General features: G+C 41.5%; 1 protein-coding gene across 10 annotated transcripts in view; it reads left to right on the top strand.

The window, feature by feature from the left end:
* CFLAR (CASP8 and FADD like apoptosis regulator) overlaps positions 1-21,550 on the top strand; it is a 78,257-nt gene that overhangs the window by 18,767 nt on the left and 37,940 nt on the right. The window contains exons 1-2 of one of the 10 annotated variants that reach the window (XM_045480705.1): positions 9,830-10,008; positions 10,384-12,626. The exons of 2 other annotated variants lie outside the window; for them this stretch is intronic. The gene's annotated coding sequence lies outside the window, so the exon portion shown is untranslated. Of the gene's footprint in view, positions 1-9,819; positions 10,009-10,383; positions 12,627-14,185; positions 14,244-18,235; positions 18,368-21,119; positions 21,521-21,550 lie in introns of those variants that run through there. 7 more of the 10 variants (XM_045480715.1, XM_045480710.1, XM_045480714.1 and 4 more) reach the window with 7 other exon arrangements.

Genomic DNA, 21,550 nt, shown 5'->3' on the forward strand with positions numbered 1-21,550 from the left:
GTTTCTCAGGATCCACATAAGAGTGAAACCATATGGTATCTGTCTTTCTCTGTATGGCTTATTTCACTTAGCATCACACTCTCCAGTTCCATCCACGTTGCTACAAAAGGCCATATTTCATTTTTTCTCATTGCCACGTAGTATTCCATTGTGTATATAAACCACAATTTCTTCATCCATTCATCAGTTGATGGACATTTAGGCTCTTTCCATAATTTGGCTATTGTTGAGAGTGCTGCTATGAACATTGGGGTACAAGTGCCCCTATGCATCAGTGCTCCTGTATCCCTTGGATAAATTCCTAGCAGTGCTATTGCTGGGTCATAGGGTAGGTCTATTTTTAATTTTCTGAGGAACCTCCACACTGCTTTCCAGAGTGGCTGCACCAATTTGCATTCCCACCAACAGTGCAAGAGGGTTCCCGTTTCTCCACATCCTCGCCAGCATCTATAGTCTCCTGATTTGTTCATTTTGGCCACTCTGACTGGCGTGAGGTGATACCTGAGTGTGGTTTTGATTTGTATTTCCCTGATAAGGAGTGACGCTGAACATCTTTTCATGTGCCTGTTGGCCATCCGGATGTCTTCTTGAGAGAAGTGTCTATTCATGTTTTCTGCCCATTTCTTCACTGGGTTATTTGTTTTTCGGGTGTGGAGTTTGGTGAGCTCTTTATAGATTCTGGATACTAGCCCTTTGTCTGATATGTCATTTGCAAATATCTTTTCCCATTCCGTTGGTTGCCTTTTAGTTTTGTTGGTTGTTTCCTTTGCTGTGCAGAAGCTTTTTATCTTCATAAGGTCCCAGTAATTGACTTTTGCTTTTAATTCCCTTGCCTTTGGGGATGTGTCGAGTAAGAGATTGCTACGGCTGAGGTCAGAGAGGTCTTTTCCTGCTTTCTTCTCTAAGGTTTTGATGGTTTCCTGTCTCACATTCAGGTCCTTTATCCATTTTGAGTTTATTTTTGTGAATGGTGTGAGAAAGTGGTCTAGTTTCAACCGTCTGCATGTTGCTGTCCAGTTCTCCCAGCACCATTTGTTAAAGAGGCTGTCTTTTTTCCATTGGATGTTCTTTCCTGCTTTGTCAAAGATGAGTTGGCCATACGTTTGTGGGTCTAGTTCTGGGGTTTCTATTCTATTCCATTGGTCTATGTGTCTGTTTTTGTGCCAATACCATGCTGTCTTGATGATGACAGCTTTGTAGTAGAGGCTAAAGTCTGGGATTGTGATGCCTCCTGCTTTGGTCTTCTTCTTCAAAATTCCTTTGGCTATTCGGGGCCTTTTGTGGTTCCATATGAATTTTAGGATTGTTTGTTCTAGTTTCGAGAAGAATGCTGGTGCAATTTTGATTGGGATTGCATTGAATGTGTAGATAGCTTTGGGTAGTATTGACGACAGATAGAACTTTAACAGACCATAAGAGAAATCAGATGGACAAGGAAACTAAAGAAATACAGTAGAGGGATGTGTGATCACTGAAACAAAAGATAATTGAATCCTGGTTGACAAAAAGAAGGAGGTCAAGGACAGAGTCAATATTTAAGGGGAAAACAAAGGAAAGGAACTCTATCTATAAAGAGACTGAGATGGAATGACCAGAAATGTGGGAGGTTCATCTGGAGAGAGTGGGCTCCTTTAAGCAAAGGAAGAAAGGGTTTCAATAAGTGGGGAAGGGGGCAGGTCAAATATGTCCAACTAAGATGAGGTATGCCTGTTGGATTAGGAAACTTCAACTATCTTTTCCCACTCCACTTTGGAAGCTCTGGCAGCCAGGCCTTTCCTTTGCAGATGAGAGGTTAAAAAATTCCTCTTGCTAAATCTGAACAATCTAAAGGAAAAATATGAAAATACTGACAATGGAAGTTCCCCAAGGAAATAGCTCAACCAGATTATCCAGTGAGATGATCAGAATGGATTAGACCCATTTAGAAGCTCAGAGCTTCCCATCCACTTTTGTTTGCCTGTTTGTTTTACTTCTTTATTTTTAAAATTTTATTATTTATTTTTATTAAAGTGTTTTATTTATTTTTGAGAGACAGAGAGAGTAAAAGCAGGAGTGGGGGAAGGGCAGAAAGAGAGGGAGACACAGAATCTGAAGTAGGCCCCAGGCTCTGAGCTGTCAGCACAGAGCCCAACACAGGGCTTGAACCAAGGAACTGTGAAATCATGATCTGAGTTGAAGTTGGAAGCATAACCGAATGAGCCACCGAAGTGCCCCAAAAGTTTATTTACTTTTGAGAGAGAGCATACAAGTGCGTGCACGCACATACACACACACGGAAGGGGCAGAGAGAGAGAGAGGGAAAGAGAGAATCCCAAGCAGGCTCAGCACTATCCGTGCAGAGCCCAACAAGGGGCTCGATCTCAGGAACCATGATATCATGACCTGAGCTGAAATCAAGAGTCAGTTACTTAAATGACTGAGCCACCCAGGTGCCCCTGCCTGTTTGTTTTAAAATCAACTTTATCAACGTGTAGTTTACATAAATAAATACATTTATTTAAGGTGTACAGTTTAATGACTTTTGACAAATATATACTCCCATGTAACTACCATCCAATCAGTGTACAGAATATTTCCATCACCCCAGGATTTTTCTTATCCCCCTTTATAATCAACACTTTCAGGCAAACACTGATTTACTTTCTGTCACTAGAGATTTGTTTTTTTCTGTTCTAGAGTGTCATATAAATAAACTATATAGTACTTTATGTACAGTAAAAAAATCATACTTGTACATTTTGTGTGTCTGGATTCTTTCACTCAGCATAATATTTTCTTCCCAAACCTTTCGGTTAAAAAAATGTTCAATCATAAAGCAAAACTGAAAGAATTTTACAGTAAACACCCATATACATACTACTAGATTATACTACAATTGACTCTTGAACAATGCGGGGGATTAGAGGTACCAATCACCCATGCAGTCAGAAATCTGTGCATAAATTTTGACTATTAGTAGTTAAGTTTTTGACTCATCAAAAACTTAACTACTGTTGACCAGAAGCCTTACCAATAACATAAACCATTGATTTCTTTCAATAAAGTAAGCTAAAGAAAATGTTATGAAGAAAATCATAGGGAAAAGAAAATACATTTATAGTAGTATGCTAAAAAAATCTGCATATGTGAACCTTCACAGTTCAAAGGTCAAATGTTTTAGATTCTACTATACTTGTTTTAACACATCCTTTTGTTCATTCTTCAATCCATCTTATTTTTTGATGTATTTTAAAGACATCAGTACATTTCCCCTAAATAATTTAGCTTGCATATCAGGCATAGTTATCCATGTTGTTGCATGAATCTTTGGCTTATTTCTTTTTACTGCTAAGTAGTATTTCCATTGCATGGATATACTGCAATGGTTTATCCATTTGTCTATTGATGGAATTTTAAGTTGTTCCCAATTTGGGGTTATTATAAGTAAAGCTGCTGTGAATGTTCATATACAAGTCTTTGTACAGATACATGCTTTTATTTATCTTGAATAAGTACTTAAGAGTACTTTTGTGGGGTCATATGATAAGTATACCTTATAATAAGTAGCCAAACTGTTTTCCAAGTGGTACCATTTTACATTTCTGCTAGCATTGTATTAAAGTTGAAGTTGTTCCATATTCTCGCTGATACTTTGTATTGTCAGTTCTTTTGATTTTAGCCATTCCAGTAGGCTTTTAATTTGCATTTCCCTAATAATTATTGGTATCAAGTATCATTTCATGTACTTATTGGCAATTGTTTTGTAAAGTGTCTATTCAAATCTTTGGCGTATTTTTTTTAAATTTTTTTTTATTTAAAAAATTTTTTTTAACGTTTTATTTATTTTTGAGACAGTGAGAGACAGAGCATGAACAGGAGAGGGGCAGAGAGAGGGAGACACAGAATCTGAAAACAGGCTCCAGGCTCTGAGCTGTCAGCACAGAGCCCGATGCAGGGCTCGAACTCACGGACCGAGAGATCATGACCTGAGCCAAAGTCGGCCGCTTAACCGACTGAGCCACCCAGGTGCCCCTCTTTGGCGTATTTTTAAAATGGGTTATTTGTTTTGTTATTATTGTTCATATTTTCAAGTTTTATGTCCATTGTGAGACATGTATTGGAAATATTTTCCCCTGGTCTATGGTTTTTCCATACTTTTATTTTCAATCTATTTGTATCTTTGTATTTTAAAAAATGTTTATTTATTTTGAGAGAAAGAGAGAGTGAACAGGGGAGGGGAAGAGAGAGAGAGACAGAGAATCTCAAGCAGGAACTGCACTGTCAGCAGGGAGCCCGATGCGGGGCTCAAACCCACCAATCACGAGACAGTTATAGCTCGAGCATAGATTTTTTTCAATACAGTCTAACAAGCTTTCCTTTTGATTAGGTTATTTGAGCCTTTCCATTACATATACATATATATGTATATATATACACACACACATATATATACACATATGTATACATATACATACATATTGTATGTATATACATACATATGCATACACATTACATATGTATATGTATATATATATATGATGGTTTATTTTCAGAGAGAAAGAAAGAGAGTGTGAGCAGGGGAAGGACAGAGAGGGAGAGAGAGAATCCCAAGCGGGCTCTGAACTGTCAGCGCAGAGCCCAATGAGGGGCTCAAACTCATAAACCTGCATCAAAATCAAGAGTCGGATGCTTAACCGATTGAACCACCTAGGTGCCCCCTTTTCCATTTAATATTATTATTTACATAGTTGGATTTGCATGTGCCATTTTACTTTTACTTTTTGTTTTCTATATGTCTCATGCCTTTTCTGTCCCTTTATATCTCCTTTACTGCTTCCTTTTGCATTAAGCGTATATTTTTTAATGTAGTATCTTAATTTCTTTAATGATTTTTCAACATATTTTTTAAAGTTATTTTTTAGTGATTTCTCTATGGTTTACCATTTACATCTTAATTTACCAGAGGCAGCTGGGATTTATACTAGCTAGTTCCAATGAAATATAGAAATCTTGCTCCTACATAGCTCTATTCCCTCTTTCCTCCCTTTGTGGTATTTTGTTATATATCACATCAATTAATGTTATACATTCAAAAATACATTGGTACAATTATTACTTTACCATCTGTAGTCATTTCCTTATCCCAGTATAGCTTTGCTCCTACCCACCTCCTTTGTGCTATTATTGGCAAATATATTTCACATATATTAATTTCTCTGTTATAGGCATGATGATCCATTACATTACTTTACACAATTGCTTTTTAAACCAATTAAGAGGAAGAGAAGAAATATTAATTTATACTATTTTCTATATTTTCATTTTTTTGTTTTTAGTTGAATTATAGTTGACATATAATATTTGTTTCAGGTGTACAACATAATGATTTGACAATTACATTATGAAATGCTCACCATAAGTATATTTACCTTTTGTCACCATACAAAGTTATTGCAATAATTTTCCTTATGCTGTACTTAGTCTGGACTTATTTCTTTTATAACTGGAAGTTTGTACTCCTTAATCCTCTTCCCTTATTTTTCCTATCAACCCACCCACTCCCCTCCTCTGGCAGCCACCAGTTTGTTTTCTGTATTTATGAGTTAGTGTTAGTGAGTTAGTGTTAGTGTTTTAGATTCCACATATAAGTGAAATCAAATCATTTGTCTTTGTCTGACTTATTTCAGCATAATACCCTCTAGGTCCATCTATGTTGTCACAAATGTTAAGATTTCATTCTTTTTTTTATGACTAATATTCTATTGTGTGTGTATATATATATGTATGCATATATGTATAAACATCTTTTTCCATTCATATATTGGTGGACACTTAAGTTGACTATTGCAAGTAATGCTGCAGTAAATATAGGGGTGCATATATTTTCTTGAATTAGTGTTTTCATTTTCTTTAATACCCAGTAGTGGAATTACTGGATATTATGGTATTTCTATTTTTAATTTCTGAGGAACCTCCATACTGTTTTTATTTATAGTGCCTTTTATAATTTTGTAACTACTTTTTTTGGTGCTCTTTGTTTTTTGTGTGTGAGTATTTGAATTACTGTCTGGAGTTATTTGCTTTTAGCCTAAAGAACTTCCTTTAGTAATTCTTGTAAGGCAGGCGTGCTAGCATAATTTTTTTGTTTTTGTTTGAGTATTTCACCTTATTTCCCCAATCTTATTTTCATAAGGTTGTTTTGCTGGATATTGGATTCTTAGTTGAAAGTTTTTTTCTTTCAGCACTTTGAATATGTTTTCTCATTGCCTTTAGCCTTTATTTAGTTTTTGGTGAGAAGTCAACTATTAACCTTACTGGTATATACTTGTAAGCAAGAGTTGTTATTCCTTTGTTGCTTTCAGGGTTTATTCCTTGTCTTTGACTTTCAGCATTGTTACTGTAATGTATCTGTTTGTAGAGCTCTTTGCATTTATCCTATTTGGAATTTTTGGAGCTTCCTGGATGTGTAGGTTACAGTTTTTGAATACATTTGGGAAGCTTTTAGCTCTTATTTCTTTGTATATTTTTTCTGCTTCTTTTCATTCTCTTCTTCTGGTATTCCCATTATGCACGTGTTTGGTGTGCTCCATGGTGTTGCACATTTCTCTGAGGCTCTCTTCATTTCTCTCTGTTCTTTGGCTTGTATAATCTCCATTTCCTAGTTAGCTTATTCTTTCTTCTGCCAGTTCAAATCTACTGTTGAGCCCATAATAAAGTTATTTCCACTCCAGAGTTTCTATTTGGTTCATTTCTATAATTTCTGAGTTATGTCCCTGTTCTAGGGACTGAATATCTCTTTATTGGTATTCTCTCTTTGATGTGACATTCATACTGATGAAGGAGTGTGGGCCAAGCTGAGGGCAAAATACAGGCTAACAGCACGCTTCTTTCCCACCCACCCCTCCCCACCCCAGGCGGGATATGTGTGATATAATATGTAATATGTGGCTTGATGATGTGTGATACGTGGCTTATGGCCCCCTGATATATATCTGAACGGTCTCATGACTGAGGTTTTATTAAATGGTAATAAATGATTGCCTAGCAACATCTAGCCCCTCGAGGTCCTGGAAACCTTGCTCCCAAAATACCTTAGAGACTTACTCTATCCCTGACCCCCTCCCAACCTGAGGGTATATAATGAGTTATCCATCATGACCCCTGTGCCGCTCTTCTGCCCACGGGTCCTGTTCCCATGCTTTAATAAAATCACGTTTTTGCACCAAAGATGTCTTCAAGAATTCTTTCTCGGCCATTGGCTCTGGACCACTCCATGCATCACCCCCAAACTTCATCAGTACCTTTCTTCTTTAATCCTGCTTTTCTTTAGCTCTGGGAAAATATTTATAATGGCTACTTTGAATTTTTTTCTGATAAATCTGACATCAAGTTGCTCTCACAGGCAGTTTTTATTGCCTATTTTTCCAGTGTATGAGTCATACCTTCCTGTTTCCTTGCATGCTTCCTTGTTTTTTCTTTGGAAACTGGGCATTTATTACAAGTATCAACTCTGGGTGCTTATTTTTCCTCCCTTGTCCTCCTCACTTTGTTATTATTATTTGCTTGTTTATTTGTTTAGTGACTGGCTGGATTATTTTAGTAAAGTTTACTCTCCCCCCCCCCCTTAAATTTCTGATGTTTTTATCCTAGTATTATGGTAATTTGGCTACAGCTCTCTTTGTCTTATTTCCTGACCACACCCAGCTGTTAAACTTCAACAGTTTACTGCCTGATTGCTCTATTATTTTCTTTTTCTTTTTTTTTTTTTAATTTTTTTTTTTCAACGTTTATTTATTTTTGGGACAGAGAGAGACAGAGCATGAACGGGGGAGGGGCAGAGAGAGAGGGAGACACAGAATCGGAAACAGGCTCCAGGCTCTGAGCCATCAGCCCAGAGCCCGACGCGGGGCTCGAACTCACAGACCGCGAGATTGTGACCTGGCTGAAGTCGGACGCTCAACCGACTGCGCCACCCAGGCGCCCCTGCTCTATTATTTTCAATGCTGTCCTGAGACATAAATTTCTCTATAAATGGATCCAATCAACTTCTGGGTCCTTTGAAGCAATATTTTATGAGGTCAGTGTTATTATCTGTTCTCACCCAAGGAGGGCTTCCCTCAACTGTCTTTATCTTTGGTTTTCTCTGGCAAACTAGCCAACTTACAATTTAGCCCATATCTTGAATCTCCTCACAATTGCCTAACACCAAAACCCCCAGGTTTTTGAGAGCACTGCTTGGCTTACATTTCTCCATGTTTTTGGCACATGAAATCACTTCCTTTGGGAAGAGATTTAAGCTATGTGTTTCATGGACTGCCCCCCCCCCCCCCTCAATTAGAGAGCCAGGGCTTTGGGGAAGAGGAAGAACCGTGGCAAACTGAGTCACATCTCTGCTCTTAGGGGCTGAACTCTAGGTAGAGGAGGGGGTAGTAGCCCGAGGTCCTCTGGCTTATCTCTCTGGTCCCAACTACCACTTCTGAGGTGAGGGTGATTAGGTCCCTAGTATTCGCAGCACTCCAGCCCAAGGTAGATCCTCTATTCCATGAGTGGACTGGATGGGAGAAAAGATCCTCCATCTCTCAACCACAACTACCCAGGATTTAGCTTTAGCGTCAGGTACTAGGGCCTGGTGAGAATTGCTGACATTCTGCTCCACCCCCTGGAATTATGAGGAGAGGAGAACCTGTGTTCTTGATTGCAGCAGAGTGGGGTCTCTGCTGAGTAGAGAGGGTGAAGCGGTCCTGGTTGAAATACTACAGATTCTCACTCGCCTTTCTTATCACATTTTCATGGATTTTCTTGAATAGATATTTTTTTCATTTGCTGTTTTTCTCTTAGGACTATTTCCAAGGGTTTAAGTGATTATTTGTTGTTCGCTTGTTTTAAGATAATTTTCATCAGTATCACTGGGGAGTGGGTCATCTGAGCTCCTCATGCTGTCAGGCCAGTAGTTAATCTCTTGGTGTTATTCTTGCAACTTTCCTATAAGCTTAAATTGATTTCAAGAAAAGTTAAGAAATAAAAAAAAAAGACACAGAAGAAAGTGGTTTTTAGGAATAAACATTAAAATATAAAGTGCTTTTGCACTTGCGATTATTATTCATTCCCATGCATTGGTATCCAAACACTAGCAGTGTTTGCTTGCTCTTAATGACAACTAGAACTACCTTAAACAAACACCTTGGGTTCATAGCATATCCAGATATTGAGGAAGAAGACAATTTTACTTTACCTTTCAACCTTCTTTTGTCTGGTCTAAGAATTAAATTGGCATATGACAGATTAACAGACTACAAAATTTAATTACCTACCTATCAGGCAGTCAGGCAAGTGAGGCTTCTGTGTCATTCAGAGATAAGGAGAAGGGAAGGGTCAGGGGCCTGGGACCTCAAAGGGAAGGAAGACAATTCACAGGAAGATGAAAGAGAGTAAATGTTCGGTAAACAAATGTTTGCTGGGCCAGACGGAAACAATGGGACAAAGAGAGGAATTTTAACAGACTTTGCTAAATTCTTCCCTGTCTAAAACACCTAGTTCATATTATACTATAGTTAACTATGTTGATAGGTCCCTTCCTAGAGCACATCCAAATTCGTCTACACAGTTAGAGGGAGGGTCAAAGGTTCTTTCCGAGTTTGTTTCTTGAAAATAATCACCAGAACAATCCACATGCCAAAGACACATTTTGGGGTGATATTTTTTCTCCCCTGCTCAGTAATAGAGGGTATTAACAGCTGGTTGACTGTGGCACAGGAGTGTTTTAATTCAAAAGGACTCAGGGACTGGTGAGTGGGGGGGCGGAGGGGGGTCTCTGGGTTTAACACAGTAAACGTCAGGCCATCAAGCTTTCTTAGCGGCTTTTCCTGGGTGAGCAAGGCCAATGGAGGCGTGACTGGGCAGGAAGGCGCCACGTCCGCTTCCAGGATTAGGCTTTCAGTTTCCTTTCTCCATCTTGCCTACGATTTTCTGCGTCAGTGTCAGCGAAGCCTGACAGGGCAGCCTAAGAAGAGCTCCGCGGTGAGCAGGACGGTAAGGCAAGCAGGGCTTGCTCTCCCCGCTCCCCACCCTCCCCAGATCCAAGACTCGAGGCTGGTGGGGGCGGGGGGGCCTCCCCGGGCGGGGGGGGGGCCTCCCCAGCCGCCCCTCCCGCCCCTAGCAGCTACTCGCGGACTAGCTCTTCCCGGAACTGGTCTGGGGCGGGAGAAGCCAGGCAGGGGTTACGGGAAGAGGGGGCCTTCTGGCAGGTGACTCAGTCCTGTGGGGTCCTTACCTCCCGTTGGACTGGCAGGCGCCCTCCCGGGGGCGGGAGGGGGCGGCTGGGGGCGGTGGCAGGGGGCGGTGGCAGCGGGACAAACCGCCTAACAAACCCGCTCCCTCGCCCTCCCCCACCCCTCTTCTCAGCAGGGCCGCGGGAGGCTGCCAGGGTCCCGGGTGCTGTCCTGAGAGCCCCTACCCTCCAGCCCACGTAACCCTTGCCTGACACTGAAGCTCCAGAGGACGAGTAAACGTTGCTTAAAATTGAGAGTTGCTCAATTCCTGGGGTAAACTGTTGAAAAGACTTGGCTTTTTTTCTTTCGAAAAGTTGATGAGAAAGAAGACTTTTCCTGCAGCAGTATGTATGTGTCTCCGCCGGAGTAGCTGGTCTGGCAGGAATTTTTACTTTCTCCCCATAGCCTGGTGAAGTAGGTCAGGACTGTTGTTTTTCACAGCAGTGCAATATGTATTTTGGCAAATTGCACTGAAACTTTGCGAAAGTTTGGAATGATTGGTAAGATTTTGGTTAAGCCTTAGCTTAAACTTGTTCTCCGCTCCCCGCCTCCCCCAAAAGAACTGGGAGACGTTGAGTTCAAGATGTTATTTCTTGACTGTGTCCGGATTGGGACAGAAGGACTTGTTCTTTTTAAACATTAACAGTGGAATGCAATAGAACAAAGGCCACTGAAGTACGTTTTTGGTTCAAGGGAACAGGAAATGAGTAAGGGCGTAGGTTAGTAAGGACGCTAAATTGCCTCGAATTATTTTCATTTGTTGACACTTGAAATTTTTTACGCAATGAGACTGTAGTGCCAATAGAGAAAATATGTCAAGCATTTGGACACCGACAGACCTGGGTAATCTAAAATTTAAACTGGGCTCTGGTGGGCTTGACCTACTTTAGTTAAGATATTTCAGATAAGAGGAACAGAATTTTTGGTATTTTCCCTCTGGTGGTGCCCCTAAATAATCTTACAATAAAGTTCATTAGGAAAAAACTTGGCTTAACTCAAAAATTAAAAAGAAAAGACTCAAATTTGGAAAGGAATTTTGAATGTTTGCCATACAGAAGTTTTCCCTTTTCATGTTACCTTGTGTTTTACTTACAGCTTCTGGGATGAAGGTCCTGATTAAAATGGCCTTTTCTAACGACTTTATGTTTTAGATTTCTGTTTGTTACTGACCTTGGTACTTCTCTGTAACACTATATTACTTACTAGCTTGCACCTGCTTTAAGAAGGAGACTGAATCCGCCTGCAGGTGTGAAGTGCACCTTGCCCCCTGGAAATGGGCGTGGGTGGGTGGGAGTGTAGTAGTAAAGGGCAGTTTTTTCAGGGTAGCAGGGGGCCTACCGCAAATTGAAACGGAAGTAGGTTTTGTCCCTGGGGCGCCCGCGAGTCAGACCTTCACTCTCTGTGGGGAGGTGGGGCGTAGCCGCAGCACCCACCCACTGGGTCTCCGCCAGCAGCACGTTAATTCCCCGGAGCGCCACGTGGGCCCTTTGCTTACACAACGGAGAGTTTCGGGACAGCAGCGCATGTGCTCTCGTGGAGTTTCTTAGGTGTGGGGGGCTGAGGGTTCTCGAGCCTTAAGTCTCTTGTGGGCGGCCTGGAAGAGGCGCACAGGGGCTCAGCTGGAAGAGGCTCGCGGAAAGCCCAATGGGGAGTGCACCTGTTGATGCGTGCAACGCTCTCCTCCAGTTCCCGGAGTACTCCCGACGCGGTTTCCCCTAACGGCAGGTCCCGCACTGGTGGGTCCCCTTCCCGCCTGAGATCCAGCGGGAAGAGCCGGCCTACCCGGGCATGAGTAGAGTAAGAATCCTGTCCGTCTCTCCTCTCTCGACCTGCGCCCCCTTGCGGGAGTCGCCCTGGGCTCCGGCGCTGTAACTGTCCCGGATCCTGGCAGAAAAGGATTGAGCCCCTCTTGGCCCTTCCGGCCGGTTCTGGAGCCTCCTGGGGATTCATCTTACAGCAGTATAAGTCACCAGGCGTGTCACTTTTTTAAATCTGAGGAACGGACTCCGTTTGGTTATTTCTTCTTTTGTAGGGCCGCAAAAGTTAATTAAAGTCGTGTTTTTGGACTCAACTGACTCCTTTCCTTTGATTCAGTGTAATCCTACAAACATTTATTGAGCTCCTATGGGCCAGGCTGAGTTCTGGGTGCTGGGGACACAGAGACGGAACTGAACTTGGTTCCTTCCCCCAGAGGCTCTCAGAGTGGTTGGGGGAGACGGAGCAGTTATCCACACGGGTAACTTGGGCCCTGGAGGGGGGCCACTGACAGGGGAGGAATGGGAGGAAGATGGTGGGGCCAGTTGGAGAAGTAATGACAGGTAACAGAGGGCAACATGTACTCAACGCTTATTCTTGTTTTCCGTACTATGCATCAGTGAGGTAAGAAACACTATTTATCCTTTATGTTCAGCTTGTCACCTCCTCTCCCAAGACTTCATAACCCACCCACGAATGTTCCCTTCCTCTACATTTTCATACACTCTGTGGCTGTCTTTACACTTACCATGAATTGCACTTAACACTCTGTATCCTAATACTTTTCTTTAAAAACTTTTCAGTTAAGTTGTATTATAATTTTCTGTGTTAAAATTCATGCAGAGTAGGGGCGCCTGGGTGGCGCAGTCGGTTAAGCGTCCGACTTCAGCCAGGTCACGATCTCGCGGTCCGTGAGTTCGAGCCCCGCGTCGGGCTCTGGGCGATGGCTCAGAGCCTGGAGCCTGTTTCCAATTCTGTGTCTCCCTCTCTCTGCCCCTCCCCCGTTCATGCTCTCTCTCTGTCCCAAAAATAAATAAACGTTGAAAAATTCATGCAGAGTAAATAGAGAAAGCTCTCAGGAGTCTGTTCCCTAAGATAACCAAAGGTTGCAGTTTAGTGTCTTTTTCAGACATTTACACACTCAAATACAGCCTTTTAAGTGTTTTTAAATATATAATTTTTTGCTCTTTTGTTTTCTTGTATGATGCTGTTCAACTGCATTTCAGAACTGTTTTGTTTTTTTTTTTTTTCTATTAACATCTCTAGTTTTCTCAGATGTAATTTCACTCCCCTCTGGCGTCAGTGTTTCTAATGATTTTTTCCCCCTAATGACCACCTTTCTTGTTTCTGAGAATATGTGTATCCACAATTTACATTTAATTCATCTGCTTGCTCATATGCCCCCAGTGTTTTTTCTCCCTCAATTCTGGGTTTAGAGAAGTAATTTCTTCTTTGACTCCATGTACATATGAATGAATGAATGATGAATATGTATATATTTTAATATTTTCTTTCCAGATAAAACTGCTTTTTTCTCTGATGGTCTCTGCTTTTAGCCATATTGTCTTTATTTGTCCATTTAAGTTTTTGTGCAAAACAAACAGCTTCCTCATTGTTTTCTTCTTATTCTATATATTGGGTTGTCATCTTTGATGATTCAGTACTTGTGAAAGATGTGATACAACGTTCATGTATATATTCAAGATGGTTTGTGTCTTCTACATGGAACCTTTCTGCTGGAGAAATTAACCGATTTTATTTACATTAATATCTATATGCTTCAGTTTTTCAATATAATTGAAAAATCCTCTTGTAGTTCCGTGCTCCAAGGTTTAAAATGTTCCCCAGGGTAATGATTTCCTTTTATCATCTGATAAGCTTCCTTATCTACTTGTCAAGTTCTTGAGTTGTTGTTTTTGTTGTTTTTTTTTTAAACTTCTTTCAGCTCTTCACTTTAGCTTACTATATTTTGTTTGGTTTTGGTTTTGGACTTGAAGCTTTCAAAAAGTATAGTTTTTTAAATCAGTGATATTTGTTTTAAAGAATAAAGCACATGAAAATCTTGCGTGGATACTATCTGGTGAATGAATCAAATTCCTTGCAAGAATTGAATAAAATAAATAAATAATAAGTTAATTATTCCCTACATTCAGCATTTACTGAGCACCTGCATTTACTGAGTCTATCTTTTTCACCCGGGTTGTCAACAGGAATGCCACGGAAAGTAGAAAGAGGAACCAGGTAGGAAATGAGAAGCTGGAAACAGGTACCAGAGATAATGATGGGGCTGAAGCAAATGAGGAATTTTAGTTTTCTTCTTCACTTTTCTTCATTTTCCAGATTTTCCTATAGCATCCAAGTAGTGCTTTTTATAATTAAAAGAAAGAATGCTATAAAAATAAGTTTAAGAGCTTTGTATCTCCGGTATTATGCACAACTTGTGATTTTGAACACGACTGTTTCTTGATGGGCTAACCTTGTCCCTTTAGCTACTAAGAATCTGTTGTATAAACTGAGAAAATATACCTATTAGGTTGAATTTGTTTACGTTTATTTATTTATTTTGAGACAGAGAGTGCAAGCAGGGAGGAGCAGAGAGAGGGAGAGAGAGAGAGAATCCCAATGTGGGGCTCAAGCTCCCAAACCATAAGATGGGTTCTTGGAGCGCCTAGGTGGCTCAGTTGGTTAAGCATCTGACTTCAGCTCAGGTCAGGATCTCATGGTGTGTGAGTTCGAGCCCTGCATCGGAGTCTGTGCTGACAGCTCGGAGCCTGGAACCTTCTTTGGATTCTCTCTGTCTCTCTGTCTCTCTCTCTCTCTCTCTCTCTCTGCCCCTCCCCAGCTTGTGTGCTCTCTCTCTCTCTCAAAAATACATAGATTAAAAAAAAAAAAAAAAAGATTTGGACTCTCGACCAACTGAGGCACCCCAGGCACCCCTAGGTTGAATTTTTAATTTAATACATCTAGTCCTGTATAGATGGGCCTCAGAGAATATTTGCTAAATATTTTATTTTACTGTAGCATAACTGAAACCTTGGTTGTTTCTTGACCCCCTTTTGAGTCCTTTGATGAAAACCTTGAGAAGAGGGAATGTGTATCTTCCTGATAGCAGTTGTATGGTGATAAAGAAGACACCAAACAGCCATATGATAGTGTGAGGCATTTACTACATTCATCAATTTACTCTGAGGCTTCAATTTCCTCAACAATGGCAACAGCAACACAAACAAACAGGCAAAACTGAGTTTAAGCAGGATTCCAAATTTTAATGCTTCAGCAAAGTCTGAGTTCAGAGACCAGATCTTTGTTCCAGGTAGTGCAAAGAAGGGCTGTGATCTAGCCTTAATTCTTTGTACGTATCTGAGCCATACAAGGTATTAGTAATTTTTTAAAAGTTTATTTATTTTTAGAGAGACAGAGACAGTGTAAGTGGGGGAGGGGCAGAGAGAGAGAGGAGAGAGAGAGAATCCCAAGCAGGCTCCGTGCTGTCAGTGCAGAGCCCGACGTGGGGCTCCAACCCATGAAGCCATGAGACCAAGAGTTGGACACTTAGCTGACTGAGGCACCCAGGTGCTCCAAAGTATTAGTAATTTTGTTGATGTCCTATTTGAGGAAAGAATTCTTTAAATTTAGGCATCTTTGAGTCCATCCTTTGAGAATTATACCACACACAGAGGACCTGCCTAGAGACTTGGCAAAAATGAAAATCCTGACACATAAATCTTAGGGTTTTAGAAATTGTGATAAATGGAAAAGGTAAAATTTTAGCTAAAGGTACAGGGAGATGTATCTTTTGTTAAAACATCTTGGCTAAAGATGTTGTATTCTGCCTGTTCAAGGTGAGGTCCTGCCAGGTCCTAGGAAGCCCTGCATAGGGGCTCACCCAGCCTCTTACAAATCACATTTAAGCCACTGTTACTTAACCAATAGCATTGTTACCCCTTATATTTGCAAAAGCAACCTTTCGCAATCTGTTTCCTGGACCTAACAGCCAGGTTCCAAGTATTATATCTGCTCCCATCTTGCTTCATTGTACATTGTGAAAGGATGAGTAAGCATTACACATGTTCAGGCCTGCTGGAGCTGTGTAATGATGACCAGCCTGTTTTTGGCAGGCCTGGCCAGGGCTCACCACAGCCTAATGAAGGTGAATGAGAACCTACCAATCCTCAAGGACCTCACCACATATGACAGGTACCTAACTAGAATAAGATAAATGCCAGACGAAAGTAAAAACAGTGCTACGATGGGGCGCCTGGGTGGCTCAGTCGGTTAAGCGCCTGACTTCGGTTCAGGTCATGATCTCACAGTTAGTGAGTTCTGGCCTGCGTCAGGCTCTGTGCTGACCGCTCAGAGCCTGGAGCCTGCTTTGGATTCTGTGTCTCCTTCCCTCCCTGTTCCTCTCCTGCTTGTGCTCTCTCTCTCAAAAATAAATAAATAAATAAATAAATAAATAAATAAATAAATAAATAAATAAAACAGTGCTACTAAGCAGCAGGAGATGACTTGATTTGGGGATGGGGATCAAGATAAGCTTATGGAAGTGAAGTCTTGAAAGGTGGGGTAGAATTTCAATAGGTAGAGACTGGGAAGAGGGGAGGAGCTTTCCAAATGGAGGCAAATGCTTGAGCAAAGAGGTTGGGACAGAAAAGCACTGGCCAGAGAACATGGAGATATCTATTTGCAGTGAGTTTAATTACAGGTTGGGCAGAACTCTTAGGTATTCTTGGGGAGATACTCTTAGGTGCTTGGGCTATGTAGAAGTTTGCCCTTGTGGAAATTTAACTTTGGTTAAGATGGAGTGGGCCATTGCATTAAAAGGATTTACTTTTATTGCCCCTGGTGATTCTGTTTATGTTTTTGTATCTGATTAGATGATTTATAATCTCCTTCTATCTAGATCCTGTCTTGTTCTGTGGTTCTTTCATTCCCTCATTTTCTGCAGCTTCTATGCAACTGTTATAAAACAGGGAGGTGATTGGTGGTAATGTTATGTTGGCGTTTGTGGGAGCTTCCCTGAGAGTCATGGGCCTGAACTTCATTAAAGAACTTCATAAAAATATCTTCTAGGGGAGCACCTGGCTGGCTCAGTCTGTCGAATATGCAACTTTTGATCTTAGGATTGTGGGTTCAAGCCCCATGTTGGGCGTGGAGCCTACTTAAAAAAAGAAAACAAAATTTTCTAACATGAAATTTATTGTCAGATTGGTTTCCATACAACACCCAGTGCTCACACCAATAGGTGCCCTCCTCAATGCCCATGACCCACCCTCCCCTCCCTCCCACCCCCCATCAACCCTCAGTTTATTCTCAGTTTTTAAGAGTCTCTTATGGTTTGGCTCTCTCCCTTTCTAACTAAGAAAAAATGTTTTAAAAAGATCTTCTAATTGTATGTCTTTTTATAATTGAGATTATCTATTGTTTGTGGGAAATTTGCTATAATTGAAGCGCATGGCTTGTGAAGCCAAATCATGTTTTAATATATAATTTTAGCTACTAATGCATAACAGTGGTCAGTAACATCTCAACTTGGAGTGTTTATGGCTCAGCTTCAGTATATGGTCATCTAGACTACGTTTGAGTATGTATCTGTAGCATTCCAGAAATCAGGAACCACATAATGATCTGTTATTTATAGACCTCATTTTAAATATCTGTGTGTGTGTGTGTGGGGGGGGAGGTTGTGCAAAATGGCATTTCATGTGCTCTCTGAGGTTTAAAATGCCTCAGGTGGAGGAGGAAAGAGGGTTCATTATATTAGCTGCTTGAATTGTTACACAAACTTCCCACCTCTACAGATTCTGTACACAAACGGGAGGAAGGTGGGTTCTGTTAGGTTCTAGAACTCCCGTGAGATGGCTACTTCTCTTTTGCCCAGGATCATGTAACCCCTTCTCCTTGATCCTTTCAGAATCTTCTGGGTGACTCTCTCGGGGACTTTATGTTCATATCTCAGTGGGGATTTCCAGACACATGAAAGTTCCAGCTTTGCATGCTGCTTTCTGCAGCTGGCAAAGCTGGCTTTTCTCCATCACTGTTCAGTTTTGTGGTGTTTCAGGGAAATTACATTTCTTTCATACTGTGACCATGTTTGTTTGTTTGTTTTCATGCCATGCTATGACCTTGCTTCAGATACAGAAGCACTACAAAGAATGGAATACTCAGTATGTCTTTGGACAGGTCGAGGTATAATGGGAACCACTTATGCTGGTGGCTGTGCTGCTGATTACAGAGAATGTTATGTGCTTTAGATACCAGATAGTTTGGAGGCAAAATTGACATCCTGTGAGAAAGATTGAGAAGCTTGACTTAAGTTAACCACACTTTACTGTCGCCTATTGGGACTAATGCTGGATACCAAGGAGGTATGTTCATAGTACTGTGATAATACAAAAAAGTTACTGGCTAAGTCTGTGTGTGCTTTTCCCAGGAAAGCTTTACACAGTAGGAGATGCTTCAGCCGGCCCTGAAAACTGAGAAGGGTTTTGTTTTGTTTTGTTTTGTTTTTGCTAGACATGTAAGTAGAAGAGGGTAGTCCAAGCAAAGGCATTGAGGCATGGGAAAGAACTCTGTGTTGAAGTTAGGTTGAAGCAAATGTGCGGAGTCTGTGTTAATAAGAGATGAAGGCAGATGCTGGACTACAAGGAGCCTTGAATGCAAAGAAAATTGGAACCTGCAATGGGAGATGAGGAATCATTGGAAGGTTTAAAACAGGAAAATGACTTAGTTCAAGCACGAATGTTATAAAGTTCATTCTGAAAGGAGATCAATTTGGAGGGGTTGAGACCATAGGCAGGGAGAACAGAAAGACCAGGGGAAAAGTCTGGGTGAGAGATAGTTGCTAGAAGATAGTTGCTAGGAGAAGTTGCTGAAAGAGGGTACTGAGGAGTCCGAGAAGGTTAGGGAGGTATTGCATAAGCTATAGTGGTCTGAGGTGAGCCAAAGAAGACTTTCCAGGAGGGATTAATCGGCAGCATCAGACGGAGTAGTGTGCCCAGGTAAAAGAGGGCTTCCAAGTGACTTTGGATGTAGCTACTAGGACGTCACCAAGTTCCCTACTTAATGGGAAGTAGACCACTGTCAGCAGGACTGGAATACTAGGGCGAGCCAAGTAAGACACTTACTTCAGGCACAACGTTTAAGAGGGTGCTCACAAACTCAGCAATCAAGATAAATAATCTTGAGGCGCTTGGGTAGCTCAGTTGGTTAAGCGTCCGACTTCAGCTCAGGTCATGATCTCACGGTCCGTGAGTTCAAGCCCCGCACCAGGCTCTGTGCTGACAGCTCAGAGCCTGGAGCCTCTTTCAGATTCTGTGTCTCCCTCTCTCTCTGACCCTCCCCCTGTCTCTCTCTGTCTCAAAAATAAATAAATGTTAAAAAAAATTAAAAAAAAGATAAATAATCTTTAAGTGTAATATTTTGAAAAAAATTGACATTAATGCAAAAAAGTCACAATGAACAAAATATCAGAATTTAAAATAGAGACAGCGTCAGTATTACTGATTTTTCTTTTGCTTCAGGTTCCAGTATGGCTTGGCACAGAGTGTCATTATGTAAGGGATATGGTGGGAGGGAGGATGCAGATAAGGGGCATACTAAGGAGTGAATTGAAGTTGTGGGAGTTGAAGCACTGAGTGCAGACTCTTCCTTCATAAGGTTCCATTTACGTGAAGGGAAATAAAGTGAAAGGGTGGTTGGCCTTGGGATCTCAGGCTTAAGGTCTTTTTTGTTTTATTTCTTTTTTTAATATTGGAGAGACTTGAACATGTTTATAAGCTGGAGGTAGAGACAGGTTGATGAAAGAGTGTTTGTAGGGGCTCACAGAGACAGAGGGCATGGGGGGGGGGTATGGGGTGGATGGCCCTGGCAAGGTGAAGGGCAGCAGGTGATGGCCCCACAATGGGAAGGTGGAAGGTTGTGGAAACTTATTCCTGATAAATGTCAAGGTCAACTGATGAGGGATGGCACTAGTAGGTGGTGAAAGTTAGAGCTGTTAGGCAGCTGTGGAGATGGAGCTGACCAAGGTCCTGTAAAAGTAGTTGCTGAGTGACAGTAAGGACCAGGTCAGGTTGAAAGCCACAAGGGTTTGGTGTGATCTTTCCCTCTCTCCTTGGCATGACTTGCTACTCTAAATGTATGAGTGGAGGAGGCTTACCATCCAAAGATGGGATGCTGGGGTGGCCAACTATCCTGGTTTTCCCAGGACTGAGGAGTTTCCTGATGATACAGACAGGACTTTTAGTGCTAAAACTGGAAAGTTCTGGCAAATCAGGACGAGTCATATACCGAAGAGCTGGTGGTCAGGAGGCAAAAGGGCAAGATAATTGCCGGTGTTGGTCAGAGAGAGTTAGCATGTGCTCTAGGATCAGTCCAGGGAGAAAAGGAAGTGAGGCCATTACCTGGTAGCAACTTGTGAAGACTCCAGTTATTCACTGATTCATTCAGCAAATACTAATTGAGTGCCTACTATGAGTCAGGCACTGGGGTCCTTGCCCAGGATTTAACCACAAAGAAGATAAAAATGTCCTCATAGATTATCCTTCTGTGGTGGCTAAGGTCAGTTGGTGCTCAGGACCCATTCCCATCTCTACCTAGAGGATGGAACATTACAAACTGCATTTCCTAGACTCCTTTACAACTGGGATGTAAACTAAGTTCTGCCAACTAGGTGCAGTCAGGCAAGATTTGTAAACAGAAGCAAGGTAAAGCCTAACAGCTGGCTGCTCTTGTTAGTTTCTCTGTTGGCAAGCATGGTGGTGGTGAGGTAGGGATTTGGGCAGCAGCAGTTACCATGTCCACTCACCAGATTTAGAGGTGTTGGAAGCAGGTGGTGTGGTCGGATGCTTTCTGATTTCTGGGTCACTCCAATGCAGGTGAGCCCAGCACTCCCAGTGACAGCCTTCTGACTCCCCACTGCCCTGGCTGAACCAAGATCTTTCTGGGTATAGAGGAGGTTTTTTCAGAAGCCCAGGCGAGAGCCATTTCCTCCAGCCCTTACAACAGTTTTGGAAGCACCTGTATTACATGTATTTCTACTGAAAATACCTGGAGTGTTTTTTGTTTCTAGAACCTGATACCACCCCTTCTATTAGTCAGTGTTGTGGATTTTAACTCTGGTGACATCAGCTTTGTTTAGTTTTTTTAAATGGCAACGGTCCCATGACCTCCATGTGAGAAATGAAACTGGAACCGGTCTTAGTTGCTTTGGTTGTGAAGATTGGGGACAGTTTGAAGCACTGTGGAGATTTTGTGTAGGTGTGGAAAAGAAGAATTAAACTAGAATTTGCCAGTAAGGGGAGAAAAAGAAAAGGGGGATTTCTTACAAATTTTAGAAAACATACCCAGATGCCAGTTTTGTCTGGCTAGAGAAGGTGAACTGCTTAAAACAGTAGCGTGAAACCAAACTGACAGAATATTAACCGATCAGGAGGACTGGGTATTTGAAAACAAGAAAGAAAAAGAGTTGGATTTGGATCCCCACTTTGTCTTTCAGCAGCTGCAAGTGAACTTCTAAGGAGGTGAGTGGAGTGCTGAGCTAGGCAGCTCAG

The sequence above is a fragment of the Leopardus geoffroyi genome, chromosome C1 (genome assembly GCF_018350155.1).
Source record: "Leopardus geoffroyi isolate Oge1 chromosome C1, O.geoffroyi_Oge1_pat1.0, whole genome shotgun sequence".
Classification (NCBI taxonomy): domain Eukaryota; kingdom Metazoa; phylum Chordata; class Mammalia; order Carnivora; family Felidae; genus Leopardus; species Leopardus geoffroyi.